The sequence below is a fragment of the Triturus cristatus genome, chromosome 7 (assembly GCF_964204655.1).
Source record: "Triturus cristatus chromosome 7, aTriCri1.1, whole genome shotgun sequence".
In the NCBI taxonomy this organism is placed as follows: domain Eukaryota; kingdom Metazoa; phylum Chordata; class Amphibia; order Caudata; family Salamandridae; genus Triturus; species Triturus cristatus.
In genome coordinates, this window is record NC_140590.1 from 1,817,565,273 (window position 1) to 1,817,580,894 (window position 15,622).

Below are 15,622 nucleotides of genomic sequence, written 5' to 3' on the forward strand. Positions count from 1 at the left end.
AAATTGAGTTTGGTTAGCTCCAATTTGTGCATCCTACACTCTTTTCTATCTGCCAACTCCTCTGGAGATAGACTTTTACCAGAACACTGCTACCGGCAGGGGAAGGGGTTCTCCTTTCTTTTGGACCCACTGGCCCATCCAGCTGCTCCTCTGCATTATCATTATCAGTTGCATTCCTTGCTTCTACCCAGGCCCTCAGCGCCTTGTAGAACTCTGGCTTATTTTTGCTTCCAGTAGTAGAAACATTGAATTTCTTGCAGAAGAACGTTGACCGGTTAACTGGGTAGCTGTCCATTTTCTCTTCTTCCCACTGAAATTCAGTATCAACAGAGACTATGGATGCTGCTTTCTCCACCATGGTTAAGCTTGGCAGTACTCAAAAATAAAAAGTCCCAAAAAGAAATCTACCAACAAGTATTGGTTGCGTTTTGGTCTGCACTCACTAAGTGGTGTTCACCAATCACTGTACATGAGTCACAAATGCAAGTCCATAATCCTCACCTCTGACCACCAATGTTAGACTTGGGGGTCTCTAGTTGGCACAGGTATGCACTTGTGACAAATAGGGACCCTCGCCTCTAGTCAGGGTAAGGGGGTACACTCCTAAAATAACCCCTGCTCACCCCCTTGATAGCTTGGCACGAGCAGACAGGCTTATCTCAGAGGCAGTGTGTAAAGCATTTGTGAACACATACAGTAATCAAGTGACAACACTACAGAGGGACACCACACAGGTTTCATATCAAAAATAAGTATTCTTTATATAGATTTACCACAAGACCATTAAACGCCAAAAACACACAATACTGTTACTTTAGATGGTAGAATTTTGCTTAGTTCTCTTTAGTTCTTAAATGCGACACTTTTAAGTCAATATACCTTTCAGATGCGACATGAAGGGCAACGAAAGTGTTGCAACGATGTTGATGCGTTGAAGATTTTGGTGCAAAGAAATAAAGACGTGAAGATCTTCCAGATGCGGTACGCTTCTCTGATGTTGCGAGAAGACTCGATTCGATGCTTCAGCTGCAGCGGCGACACACTTTACACGATGCGACGACAGCGGCACTCTTCTCCGACGGTGCGAGATGCTTCCGCTCGATGCGATGTTGCAGCGGTGAAACCCCTTTATGCGATGCGACGAAAGCAGCTCTGACGGTGGCACGCTTCTCCGTGGATGCGAGGTGCTTTTCTTGATGCGGTGCAATGCGACAACTACGATCTTTGCGATGGCGACGCGCTTCTTCTTCGATGCGAGACTCTCTCTTGATGCGGTGCAATGCGTCAGCTACGATGGCTGCGATGGCGACACGCTTCTTTGGCATTGTGAGACACTTCCTGAATGATGCAAGACGCTTCCGCTCGATGCAATGCTGCAGCGGCGACACACTTTACGAGATGCGTTAACAACAGCTCTGACGGTGGCACGCTTCTCCTTCTTGAGTCGCGCTTCCAGCTACTTGCGACACGCAGTCCCTCAGAAGGTCCAACAACAGCAGCAGGCAATTCTAAAGAACTCTGGGGAGCTGGGGGGGTGAAGTCTGTTGTTCCGGAGACTTCAGCAGGAGACAAGCTCTTTTCCAAGCCCTTGAGATCCTACACAAGTTGAGCAAGAGTACACACAAAGTTCCTTTCTCCACTCTTTGGCAGTAGGCAACCACTGCAGGCCAATCCCTCAGTTTCAGGGATAGTTACTCCTCAGCTTCTTCTTGGTTCCTCTCCTCAGCAGAGTTTCTTCTTGTTTCCCAAAGTGATCTAATTTTTGGGAATCAGGGTCCCAATATTTATGCCCCAAAATCCTTTGTTCTCTGAGGGCAGAGGGGCCTTTGCCTTGTTCAAACCAGTTCTGGTCAGTCCTGGAGCACTTTGTTTACATGACTCCTTCTTTCCTTTCAGAGTGCTGGACAGAGACATCAGACGCACCGCAGGCGGTGGTGCCAGCATTGTGGAGGAAAGGCACAGCCCTATTCAGGTCCCAGGTGCTACTCCTCCCACCCATCTAGATGCAGATCTCTCTATTCACCACTGGGACACCTCACCCTGTCTCCTGAAATTCCCCAGCCCTGTCACTCAAACTCCAGACTGGGAATACACAGCCTAGCAGAGGCAGGTTTGAATGGTTAGACAAGAAAATGCCTACTTTCTAAAAGTGCCATTTTCAAACACAGAATTTTAAAACCAACTGCACTAAAAGATGTATTTTATTATTCTGAGTTCAGGCAAATTTCTACCATGTTCCCTGAGTCAATTAGGATTATAAGATGTAATAACCAAACTGCCCGTTCTGGCCTATGGAGAACAGGTAGCCTTGCAATAGTGAAAAGCGAAAATGGCTGTAATTCACTATTAGAACATGCCAATCACACCAGGGCATGTCCTACCTTATCTTTACAATGCACCCTGCTCTTGGGCCTACCATAGGGGTGTCTGATATGAAGACAAGGGAAGGTTTAGGGACTGGTAAGTGGGTGCACTTGCCCAGTCAGCATGATAATACCAGACAGCACGCAGGCTCTGCAATGGCAGACCTTAGACACACTTTTACAGGCTGCTTCTGTGGGTGGCACAACCAGTGCTGCAAGCCCACCAGCAGCATTAGGATTACAAGCCCTGGGCACTCCTGGTGCACTGTACTAGGGTCTGACAAGTAAACCAAACCAACCAATCATGGAATCACAAATCATACCTTAATTGACAATAGGGAGCACTTGCACTGTGGAACTGGACAGCAGTGGCACAGTGCTCTGAGCAACTAACACCAGCAAAAATACATGAGGCAACAGCAACAAAAATGGAAGGGAGACCCACGCCAAGGTGCCAGGTCTAACAGTCATGGATGACTTCTCTAAGCTCAGCTGGACCTTTGAGGTGAGGGCTACAGCCCCTCCTGTTGGCAGTCCAGAGTCAACTCCTGCCTGGCAGGTCTGCCCCTGACAGAGGAAAACAGGGATCAGCTAGGAACAGAATGTAATACTTCTGATTAAAGAAGAGCCCTGCTATTGTCCTACCGTACTTCTTCCTCCTGCTTTTTTTTAGAGGGCATGGCTATCAAACTGAATTTTACTGTTAGATGTGGGAGGGCATGGGTGATTTCCATAGAATTCTCAGATCACCACTCCAAGCTCACAGAAGCTAAGTTTAGTGTAGCTGAGGAACTTAGGCCCTGGCATATGGCATTTTGTGTCTGCTTGTAGTAAGGAAAACACAGACTACTGAAAACGTGGTTTGGGTTTTTTTCTGGTAACTTTTACCCCATTGGATGGGGAAGAGTCTGGTGTCACCCCCACCCACTAGCTAGTGTTAGCTGTAAATGTTACACCCTAAGGCACTAAAGCACCCTCCTCAAAACACTTTCTGGACCTGTGGAAGTACAGAAAAAATGACTGCACTTGATAACTGAGATGTGGGAGTATATCTGAAAGGCTGGACCTCCTCCAACCTGTACACAGGGCAAACAGGTGGACACTAAATTCAGTAGGCTGACCCCTCAGTGGCTATTGGACAGGTGCAAGAGTTTTGTTTTTAGATGTGATGAGCTAACCAGTAGCAACTCGACCTGAACTGGACCCTTCTGCTGGCTTCTGGCTGACACCCTGAGAGTTTGTAATTGCCTCTCCTGAGGTCCCGGGAGATGTAGAAGTGTACTCCTTTATGTATTTTGGACACTTGCAGAAAGTTTAGAAATGCTTGCTCCGATCCTCAGAAGATACACCACATATAGTATCCCACTGGGAGTTACACTGAATGGAATTGCATTTCAGATTTGTCCCATTCCAAGGTTGCTGCACCTCTGAATAAATACATTTCTACACTAGTATTTAGAAGACTTTCAGTGAGAAATATCGAAAGCTCCAGTGCGCCGGTGGGATCAGCTGCTTCATTAATCCAGCATTCAGTTCAACGGCGGCGGCTACAGTTTCAGCGCTGACATGCTTGAGGTGAACTTTTCTGCTAAAAAAGTGGCAAAGTCCCTTTCTGCATTAAGAATTAAGAGAAATGTCAATCTTTTTTTCAGGAAAATGGCAAACCCCTTTCTAAAGTAGGATTTTTTTTTTTACTTTCTGACTTACACATTTTTACCAACGGATTTGACCGAGGCTCAATGGCAGTCTGCCTAAAATTGAACCTTGTCCCTGGTTGTTGGACCTGGCCCTTTTGGCAGGTTCACCCCTAAACTTTTTGCAATTATCCTGGCCTTTTTCCCTATGTAGTGTTAGTAGTTTTAGGCCTCTAGCCACTTTAGCACTGTGTCCCAGTGTAAAGTGCGTGCGCTCTGTGTTACATGTAGTGAGACTGGCCTGTCCTCCCATAGGAATGCATGGGGGATATGTGTGTACATGGTAGTTCCTGATGTGAGAGGAGTGCAGGGGCGAGTTTGGTATGTGCGAACTCGTGAGAATAAATGCTTCGCAAGGATGTGTGCGGATTTATTATAAGTATAGGAGAAGTGCCACTTCTAGAGGTTGGCATGTCTGTGTGCTGTATGATGTGAATTGCCTGTCTGGAGTTTGAGTGACAGGGCCGGGGAATTCCAGGAGCCAGGGTGAGTCTGCCCGGTGGTGAATGGACAGAACTGCATGTAGATGGGAGGGAGGAGTTGCACCTGGGACCTGAATAGGGCTGGGCCTTCCCTCCACAATGCTGGCTCCACCCCCGTGGTGCGTCTGATGTCCCTGGCCTGTCCTGTGAATAGAAGAGAGGGGCTGAGCAAAACAAAGTGCTCAAGTGCTCCTGAACCAGTTGTATCTGGTTCCCCCCTTGCCTGTGCTGCCACTAAGGGAAATGTGTGTATAAAAGAAGGGGCTGTGACCCCAAGAAAATGTTCTTGTTTGTGTACTTGAATCTACCAGGGGCGTGCTGCTGCTGGGGCTCAGGGGAAGGCTTGCCTCCCTGGGCCCTGCCCAGCCCCTGGATGCCCTGGATGCTAAAGGACTTCTTTTGGACCCTCCTGCCTGGCCTGAGGATGGTTGGGAGACTATCCTTGCCCTTCATTCCTAAGGACTTATTATTTTTGATTGCTGAGGACTTGTGCTTTTGGAGCTAGGCTCCTTGCGCCCTGTGAGCACTTTGCTTTTTATATTCCAGGGCCTTGAGGACTGGGACTGCATATAGCGCCTCGTGTGCGCTTTCTTTCAATTCCCCTAGGAGAGGGGAGTGCTCCCCTAGGAGAGGGGAGTGCTAGAGCCTCGCAGCGTCAAGCTGCCCATTGCTCCGGAGGGAATCCCCAGCGTAGGGATTCCCCCCACATTGCCGTAATCGAGCGGGTGCCACCCCGCATGGCCGCCTATTTTTTTTGTATTTTAATCGCGGGAGCCCACCCCGCTTATTGAGCATCATCGCAGGTGCCCACCCTGCTTATTTAATTATTTTGATGGTGCGCGGGAGCCCACCCCGCGACTTCGCTTTATTTAGCGGGTGCCCATCCGCTTTGTGAGTATCTTGGGTGCGGGTACCCACCCAGCATTGTGTGCCTCAGCAGGAGCCCACCCTGCATTTCACTGATGAGAAATCACCGCCACGGCCAGGCCGCAATGGAACCTCTTCCGGGCCGCTGCCAGCGTGACCCGGAAGGAAGGCAAGACTGTTCCCGTGGGCGGGGCTTCCTCACAGGAGGAGGGAAGCCCCGCCAGTGAGAGGAGGAGAAGTCCCGGGTCCCTGGAGGGGGCCCGGGTGAAGGAAGGCGACCCAGAGTTCGGCCATTGCCCCTACGGGGCTCCCGTTGCAAAGAGGGAGCCCTGCATGCCGATGAGGATTCCCGGCGGGGGTCTCATAGGGAAGAGAGAGCCCCGCATTTGCAGCGAGAGGAGTCCGGGGTCCCAGGAGGGGGCCCGGGTGAAAAAAACAGAAGCTGGACTGGAGTCCTGTCCCCAGAGCCGGTGAGTGAGGGCTCGAGGGAGCAGGGTGGTGCCGTTCGAGGCCCAGATCCTGAGCGGTCCCACCAGAGAGCGGGCCGCTCCACCGTTCTTATTTACTTAGGAGAGCCCAGATGGGCTTGAGCGCCTACCAGCTGGACCAGTCCTACAGCTGCCCCGCTTGCTAGAGGGCAGCTGTAACAAAAGGGGGCATAGTTGTTTACAGAGCCCGTGGGGCTTTAACACTTGGCATATTCGTTTCCAAGCCCCGTGTGGCTCCACAGTGCTAGGGGCATATTTACTTCAAGGGGCCACGACAGGAAAAAGGGCCAGAGGATCCCGGGTTCTTTTCTACGCTTGCCCCCATCCTTTTTTAGAGCCTAGGGGGCCCCAAGGTTTACACAATTGTTTTAAGGGCCATTGAGATCCCCTGCCGCATTTTTGACATTCATAGCTGCCCAGCAAGTAGTGGGCAGCTGCACCGTTTAGGTTGTTCTTTATCTGGGAACATGTCTTCTACGTCAGGAGTGAGACGCACTCCTTCGCCCCCATCTTTTTTCGCACAGCTGCGCAGCAATTAGTGCCAGCTGAATCATTTAGGTGCACCGTTCTTTTGGGGTCTTGTGAAGTCAGAAGTCAGATGCGCTCCTTTGCCCCACACTTTCCCAGCTGCCCAGCAAGTAGTGGGCAGCTGCCACGTTTAGGTTGGCGCAGTGAGCATACCCATGACTTTCGCTGCCTAAGCAGCAGCCCTGACTCTCGGGACATAGGGCATTTTAGCCCCTGTTTGTGATGGCCAGTTGGCCAGGGGGGGATTGTTAGATGTGTGGGGCGCTAGGCCCTAATGAGATTTATGTTCATGTGATTATGCCTACTGTGAGTTATGATTAGGATGTTAGTGTCTAATGCGTTAGATTTCTAATGTGAGTGTGGTGCTAGGAAATGTTATCCATTTAGTATGATTTACGCACCTGTGTTGATACCTCTAAAATGTGCGCCATGAATATGAGGTTGGTTTGCATATAATGGTTTTTGCTAGTGAAAGTTATTCCCTAAGATGAGTTATGCTTAGGAGGTTAGGGTTTAATGTGTTTAGACTTGTGAGAGAACTGTATAATGTGGTTATGCTGATGAGGTTGGCGTACAATGCGTTTGGCGCCTAATGTAAGACTGAGCCTAATGTAGTTGATGTTACAGGCTGATGCTAAGTGCCGTGATTACCAGTAGTACTGGCTGTGTTCTATGTTTATGTTAAATTCTACCTCTACTAAGTTCACTTTGTGATGGTTCTGACAGTGGTCCAGGTGGCCCTGTCATGTGTACATAATCCCTTGTAAATATTGCCCAGTGCCAGTTGGCACAGTGTATAATATGTGCATGCTACTCTAATGTATTGTGATAATACAAAGGCTATTTTTTATATACATAACCTTGTGTGGAGTTTCCTTTGTGGTGGGCCTTGGATGTTGTTGCTGTGTGCGTGCGCAAATGCTTTACACATTGCCTCCGGGATAAGCCTGACGGCTCGTGCCAAGCTACCAAGGGGGTGAACAGGGGTTATCTTTGGCGTGTAACTTCCTTGCCCTGACTAGAGTGGTGGTTTCTGTCTGGCTTAGGCGCACGCCTTAGCCAGCCAGAAATCCCATTTCTAACACTGGTCTACCACAAACATTTACTTGCATTGGATGCTTTATGTTTCTTGACCCTTTTTCCAATTGATCGTAAAATATTCCCATCTCCTGTTCTCCTTGTTTCATTTTTTTGTTGTTTTGATATCTTTTGCTTATTACATTTTTCTCTCTTTTTATAAATTGGACTGGGATTTCTACTGCGTGGGGTATTTGACTTTTTAACAGTCTGGGTGCTAGTAAATGTTTTACAGATTGTGTTTAAAAAAGTATTTTGGCTCTGTGCCATGCTACCAAGTGATGAGCTCAGGTTTGAATTATTGAAACCTTTGATTGGACCTAACAGGTCAGGTCCGTTATTACTTGGAGTCGACTATCATAGAGCCCAATTAGTAATTCTCTTTCTTAATATCAGTAAACACCAGCATTGATGTAAACCCCTGTTCTGTGGTGTAATTGAAGGTTTCTATAATACTATTTATATTAGTTATTAGGGCCCAGATGTACGTCCATGTCATGTTGCGAGTCGCAAATTGCGCTCATTTGCGAGTTACAATTTGCAACTCACAAAATGACATGTACAACAGTGTCAGAGACACTATAAGGATTCTCAACGGGGTCGCAAATTGCATGCCTCATCAATATTCATGAGGCACTTGCGATTTGCGACCCCACTCAGAATGGCTGGCAATCCCAGGTATGGTGGCCTGCTGGGCTCAGCAGACCTCCATGTCTGGGACTGCTTTTAAATAAAGCAGTTTCTTTTTTTTAAATGCAGCCTGTTTCCCATTAAAAGAAATGGGATGCATTTAGAAAAAGAAAAATGACACGTTTTTGTTTCATTTTTTAAGGGCAGGTAGTGGTCCCTGGGACCACTGCCTGCCCCTAAAAATATTTTCTCCTGCATTTGAAAAGGGGTAGGGGTCTCCTCAGGACCCCTTCACATTTGCGAGTAGATTACCACCCTCTTGAAGAGGGTGGTAAATTGTGAGTGTTTTGCTACCGCAATTGCGGTCGCTAAACATTCTTACATTGTGTAGTGAGTCGCAATTGGGAAGTGACGCCCTTGGAATGCTCCTTCCTAATTGTCACAAATCCTATTTAGCGAGTCCCAAAAACATTGTGGGTTTGTTGGCCCTGTAGGTTTTTGCATATGAAAACGGGCTGCAAACCCATTTTCTCATGCAAAAAAGGGTTGTACATCTGGCCCTAAAAGTTTGCATGAACCAAACCCTTTTTGGCCTTGTCTCACTAGACGCTAATGTTGAGCCTTCAACATCTAGAGCCTCATCAACAAGAAAACTTAGCTGTGTCATGCTGTGTGATTTTAAAAGAACAGGGATGCATCGCTTTAAAAACAATACGATGCATCCCTGCAATTTTCCCATGCTCATCTGCAGAATTGGTTGCCATGAGCCAGTACAGGGAAGCTAGCGTCATTTTGCAAGAGTGCCTGTGCTGCGGGGATGAATGTACTTCCTGCAGAGAAAAAATCATTATTGGCATTTTCCTCAAGCTGAGTCTTTGTCTAAGCTCAGAAATGTGCCGTATTTACCAGAATACAGCACATTCCTCTACTCACCCCCTGCACCGGTGCACAAACAGCGGCCGTGTGCCAAAGCAGACACCCTTACGGCATGGTACAAGCGTGCCTGCATTGCAAGGATGATTGTTGTTGTGCAGGAAGAGGCACCTTCATGCATAAAATCAATCATTAATGGTGTTTTCCTTCTTTTATGCGTGCTGCAGAACGCATAGAAAGAGGGAAGAAATAGGAGAAGGAGAAATAAAACTATTTCTCCTTGTTACACCACCCCCTGGGGACGCATAGGATTCTGACGCATTCCCAGTTTTACAAAATGTTGTAAAGCTGGGAATGCCTCAAATTCCATGGAAGGTGCATGGGAACACCCACAGCAACACCCATAGAATGCCCCTTTCACGCAGAGTAATGAGTGAAAAGAGTCCATATTTACAAGGCCATGAAATGTCATGCGGGGTGACTTTACAAGGCCTTGTACATATAAGCAAGCCCATTGCGTCAACAAAAGTGATGAATGGCGGCGCTATGGGTTTGTAAATAAGTCCTCTAGGGGGATATGTACAAGGAAGTGGAGGAGAGAGGCCTTAGCCTTCCTGGCTTAACGCCTCTCTCCTCCACTTCTGAAACGCAGGGCTGAGCCATATTTACAAGAATGTGGTGCTGCCTTGTATTTCCCCTTGCGATGGCGCTAAGTTTAGCAACCTAGCGCCAACACAGGCATCAGAGTGCAAGGGTGCCTGCGTGCTTATCAGTGGTACTTTATCTGCTAGTGACGTGTGGACTGGGACATATCATAACATCAGAAATCCTTTAAAATACCAGGACAGTGTGAGAAATCTGAGTCGGGGTCCCAGGGCAGTCAGAAGTCAGACGACCCTGAGAATGAAAGGGGCCGGGCACAGTGGCACACGTGCCCTGGGCCAGTTCTACCAAGTAATAAACCGTGCCTGCACCCTTACTACTAATGCATGGGGAACTAGGGCCCCGCACCATGACAGGGACTTCAAGACGCCCACTTGCCCGCCCCCCCTCGGAGTAGTTCCCCAATACTCCGGCTGATCCTGAAACACGTCACGGGATATTTGACCACCTCATTCAATGCTGCTCACCATTCTGTGTCACCTCATTGAAGCCAGGACTTATTTTACAACTGTTTGCATCACCCACAAAGCCCTACGTGACTCTACTTTTATTACAGGATCTGGCAGAAACACTGAAACGGAGATCTCGCGCTCAAAGCGGTTGGGGAAATGTTGAACACCTTTTACTGGACTCTCCCACATTCAAAAAGAGCTAGATACGACTCAGTGCTCCGCAGTACCAGGAGGATTTGGAAATCACCAGCTCCAGCCCTTTGAACATCCATCACCTGTCACGCCACGAAGGACACATTGGCGAAGATTGTTAGATGACATGTGCTTGGACTTCCTCCCTATTTATTTAGCACTTTTGACCTGTTCTTGTTAGTCATTTGTTCTTCAAGATTGTTACAACCCATTCTGATGCAAAGCATAAATAAATAATTACACTAATAAATACATTTTATTGTGTAGGCATTTGCTTTAAATATGTGCAGTTGCAAATCTTGCATATGCTCACCACATCCATGTACCGTGGGCCCCATCTAGTGGACATTTGTAATAGTCTCTAAAATTGAAAATAGAATACTCGACTCGATTGAGATTTTCCCACACATCTAATGATGAGAATGGTTTATGTGGCAATGCGTTCGCTGTCAGAGAGAAACAGAGCAATCAATATGTTAGCAGATATGGAGCTGTTCTGCTTGGTGCAATGCATGACAGTAACCTTTCCTGCTGTGCTGCATCACCCCTTTGTAAATGTACCCCTTTGTGTTTGAGTCACAAAGCCATTTATTTACACGGGTAAACCTGAATTAGAGGCAAAATGGTTGGTCTCAGCAGCACAAACTGTTCACAAAAGAAGACCTTGCACCTGCCAATCATTTTACTTATGTGCAACAAAAACGGAGATTCCGTACACTCCGCTGGAGCAGGAGGTGGGTGTTTCAGGGTGTTTTTACGTGGTTTGAAAACACATTCCCGAGAGTCTGTGAGTATCCACACAATCTTCACCTACCACTTCCAGTGCTGCCAAAGGTGAGGAGTTAACTACTGACTCAGGGTATTTTTTGTTTTTTTGCAGAAGAGCATAACAACCTCTATCCACAATTATTTCGTTTACTTGCAGACCGATATTGGGCTGACTAACAGCCGAAATACTCTGCAGGTGAGCCATAACTTTCCAGTAAGAATTAATTGAACTACTGTAGCTCCAAGCAGTTAGTAGTAGGTCGATAGGGATCACACAGACATTGTCACTGATTCAGTTGGAGGACACATGGGGGCAGATTTACTACTTCTGGCGCATCTCTGCTAATCAGCAGGGATGCGCCAGAAGAGCTGCGACGCATCTGCCCACCCGTGCACCACCCCTGACCGTACCCTGAGCCAGTTCTACCAAGTAACAAACCGTGTCTGCACCCTTACTACTAATGCATGGGGGTCTCGGACCGTGACCACCACTGATGCGCCGCACTTACAATGCGGCACACCGTGGCGCACAGATGGGCAGATGCATGTCGCATCCCCCCCTGCGGAAAGGCAACACAGCTCCAGCAAGGCTCGGGGTGCCCCTATCCCTAACATGCTGCGTCAATCCTTACGCCTGCTTCAAGCAGGCGCAGGCTTTTGACGCAGCATGCCATAAAAGTGACTGAGTGAAATCTTGCAGATTTCACTTAGCCACTTTTCGGAGGCGTTCCTGCGCCGGAACGCCCCCGCCTGTGCAAGAATGCCCACATGTGGCGCAGGGCTTTACAACATGACACATCTCCCTAGATGCGTCACGTTGTAAATAGCCCGCAGCATGGTGCTGGCATTGCGCCGCCACTGCATCACAAAAGTGACGCAACGGCGGTGCAAATCTGGAGTAAGGGGCTTGTAAATTTGCCCCATGGTTCCATTGGATGGCGAGTTTGTGTCAGGTTTAAGACATGCCTGAGGCTACCAGGGATTGAAAACTTTGAGTCATATTTACATACTCACATATGCCAGGCCTCATGGAATGAAATTCAACATGTTCAGGAAATTAAAAATCGAGTTGCCAAATTGTCTGAGCTCACCACAGCCTGTCTTGGGGAATATCTCTTGTTACTTAGCATGCGTTTAGTACGCATGCCATTACAACGCGGTCGTTAGTACGACCGCGTTGTTAGTTCACATACCTTTACTACGCAATTCGGAACAACAAATTGCAGTAGGGGGCGCTGGATGTTGGAATAGTATCATTTACTATTCCAAATCCAGTCTATGCGGACACTAGGGAAGGTGTTGGATTTTAAATCCAACTCCTTCTCCCCCCTAACGCAAGTCGCTGTTCCGACTTGCGTAGTAAAGGTATACAAACTAACAACGCGGTCGTACTAACGTCCACGTTGTAATGGCATGCGAAGAATCGCATGCGAAGTAAACGCTGTTTACCTGTCTTGGGTCACATGACTGGGTGTAGCTGAGAGTTAGAGTTTGTATGTCCTCCCAGACAGTAGCACAATAAAGGGGTTGGGTGTGCCTCATTGGGTCATCTGCTGGCAGGATGAGGGGGTGGCAAAGCTAAGCACAGTCCCACCAGCAATTGAATAGGGTGCTCTCTGCCTTCACACAAAGATCCTAACTCCTCCATATTGTTGCTGCAGTCAGCTTGGAGCCAGGGTGGGGAGGCAGGAAATTTCATGCACTTCAAACAACCCTTGTAGAAGCTTCTCCCAACTTCCAGGGGAAGGGCACCATTATATAAAAATACGACCTTCAGACCCATTCTTCAGTTCACTCCTGGACATTTGGATAGACTCTAAGAGGACTGCCTGCCATTGTACCTGCTGTGCACTCTTCAAGACTGTTTTGCTGCGCCTGGAAGGACAGCTTTGCAGACTAGAGCCGTCCTTGGACCCTTAGGGACCAGCCCTGCTATTGAGCCATGCATCTTCACCTGTACCAATGACTTCCGGAGTGCCTCCAAGTACTAGTTTGCTGATCACCTGCTTAGAGCCACTGGGACACAAAAGGCTTTCACCATCTTAAACCCGCACTTGGTCCCAGCCTGAGTGAGTCCTGAACCCCTAAGAGGTATCCCATCAGTCCTGGACCTATGGTTGTAGTGCTAAATGTGCCCAGATGGCCAAATCTTCAAAACTGCTCTGACAACCAGGAGGAAAATGGACCCAACCTGCTCTCCCAGGTTCATGGCTGCTCAGATTGAATTTTTGAGTTCTCCCGCTACGTTATTATCCACAGCAGCAGATTCTTTTCAGCTGTCCTTCGCCAAAGGGGTATCCATGGTTGTGGAACTGTCTTCGGCTACAGCCCTCTGCCTCTCTCCACTGAACTTTTCTACTTCCATTTCAGAGAGTCCAAACATAGAAATCTTCCCTCCTGCTTTGACCCAAGACTATCCGACGATGGTGCTCCCACCTCGGACACCTCCTGCAGCCTTGCCCGGCTGAACTTTACCTTCTCAGATACTTTTTCTAACAATTTCTTCTGAGTCCAAAAGTTAGGGCTGAGTGGACCCAGTCCTCCTTTTGTAGCACAACTGCATTCCTTCGCTGTTGGCTCAATTTTTCGACTTTGACCCTCATGTGCAACTTGGTGCCTGAGGGTTGCCGATTTGATCATTTAGGCACAAGTTTTTACAGAAAAACTTTAACAATTCATGACTTCATTTCTACTGAATAGATTTGTGTTGCTCTGTCAAACAATGTATTACACTTTACTATATTTCCTAAATTGGTTTGGGATTTTTTCTTGTGTTGTATTTTCGCTTTATTACTGTTTATGTGCTGCACAAACGTTTTACAATTTTTTTCTAAGTTAAGCCTGACTGATTTATTGGTGCCAAGCTACCCAGAGTTAAGACACAGGTTAATTTAGTGACTTTTTTTAGTTTGCCCTGCATGCCTTGCTCACCCCCAGTCAAACCCAGTCAACAAACAACCCAATTTCTCGCAATCCGGAACGACATCTTTTTGCAAGAAAGAATTATAACCACCACATTTAAAATAGCTAAATTACCTTACAAAGGGATTTTTTGAAGGTATACAATTGAAGAGGTATTTGACCACCTGTGTTGACATCATTCCAAACTTTGGATGACAGTAGGGGTCCACCCTTCTTACTGTAACTGGCAGGTAATAAAATGACAATTAACAAGTCTATTGAGTGGAATAAAGAAATAAAACCAAGCATTGATATAAATATCTTGGATTAGCTAATAAGGGCGCAAAAAAAATCAATCAACATAACTGAATTTACAAAAGGATGTGTAAGGATACCACATGGTTATGGTATTTGAGATTAATGTGGAAAGCACTTGAAAATTATAGAACATTGTGAGTATTTCTTTACCCAATTCACATTAAATGTATTAGACCTGTCAGTCTTATTTATAACATTTTACTCTATTTTTTTTTTTTTAAATTAGCGTGGATTGTTCTTGTGTTGTGTTGTTACTTTGGGGCATATTATCAAGCCAGGCGATAAAATTATCGCCGCTTTAGCGGCAGAAAACTGCCTCTAAAACGGCGATAATGGGCTTGATAATATGCTCTATGGAATTCCAATTGAAGCCCACGTTAGATGTCCTTCACATCTAACATGGGTTTCAATTGGAATTCCATAGAGCATATTATCAAGCCCATTATCGCCGTTTTAGCGGCAGTTTTCTGCCGCTAAAGCGGCGATCATTTTATCGCCTGGTTTGATAATATGCCCCTTTATTACTATTTGAGTGCTGCATAAATATTATACACATTGCCTCTAAATTTAGCATGACTGCATTTTGTGTCAAGCAAGCAGAGTGTTAAGCACAGATTAATTTAGTCACCCTGACAAGCATTGTGGTTGTTTCTTGACAAGGGCTCACATGCCATTCAACCAGCAACCCAATCTCTCACATTGATCTTCAGAGGTGGGACCCAGTATTTTGTTTGTGCACTAACAATCAGTGATAGTTGTAACACTAAAATCACGGATAAACAACTTGACACCAGATCTGACCTATTTTGTGCTTTTATGAATATTTTAAGTCAAATTGTAGGTCGAGCCTAGCACAGCACGCATGCGCTGCCCTATGGGAGGCTTCTTGTAAGCACTCCCAACTCCCATAGCTTTTCCCTGTGTTGTTTTTTTTTACGCCCACGCATTTGATTGGCCATTGCGTAAGGCTTTCACAAAAGAAAGCACGTAAATGGCCAAAAGCATGGGTATGTCCCGCCGTACCTCTAAATGTTCCCTCCCTTAGCCTATGTGTCTCGGGAGCAAGCGCAGTAGTTAGCGGCGCGCAGTGTACCAGCTGCATGGCAGGCTGCCTTCCAGCATCAGGTTACTTGTACTAATTTCCCCAGAACGGGAGCTATGACTTTCGCGACCACAATGGTTTTTCTCCTTCCACCCTATCCACTTCCAGTCTCCTATGATGGCCTCTAGTTTGGCTAAAAACACGCTCGCCTCGTGTACTGTTTATTCTTTTACGGAGTTGGATGTTTCACTCGCAGACTTGTGGCTTCTGTGTATAAACTGCCT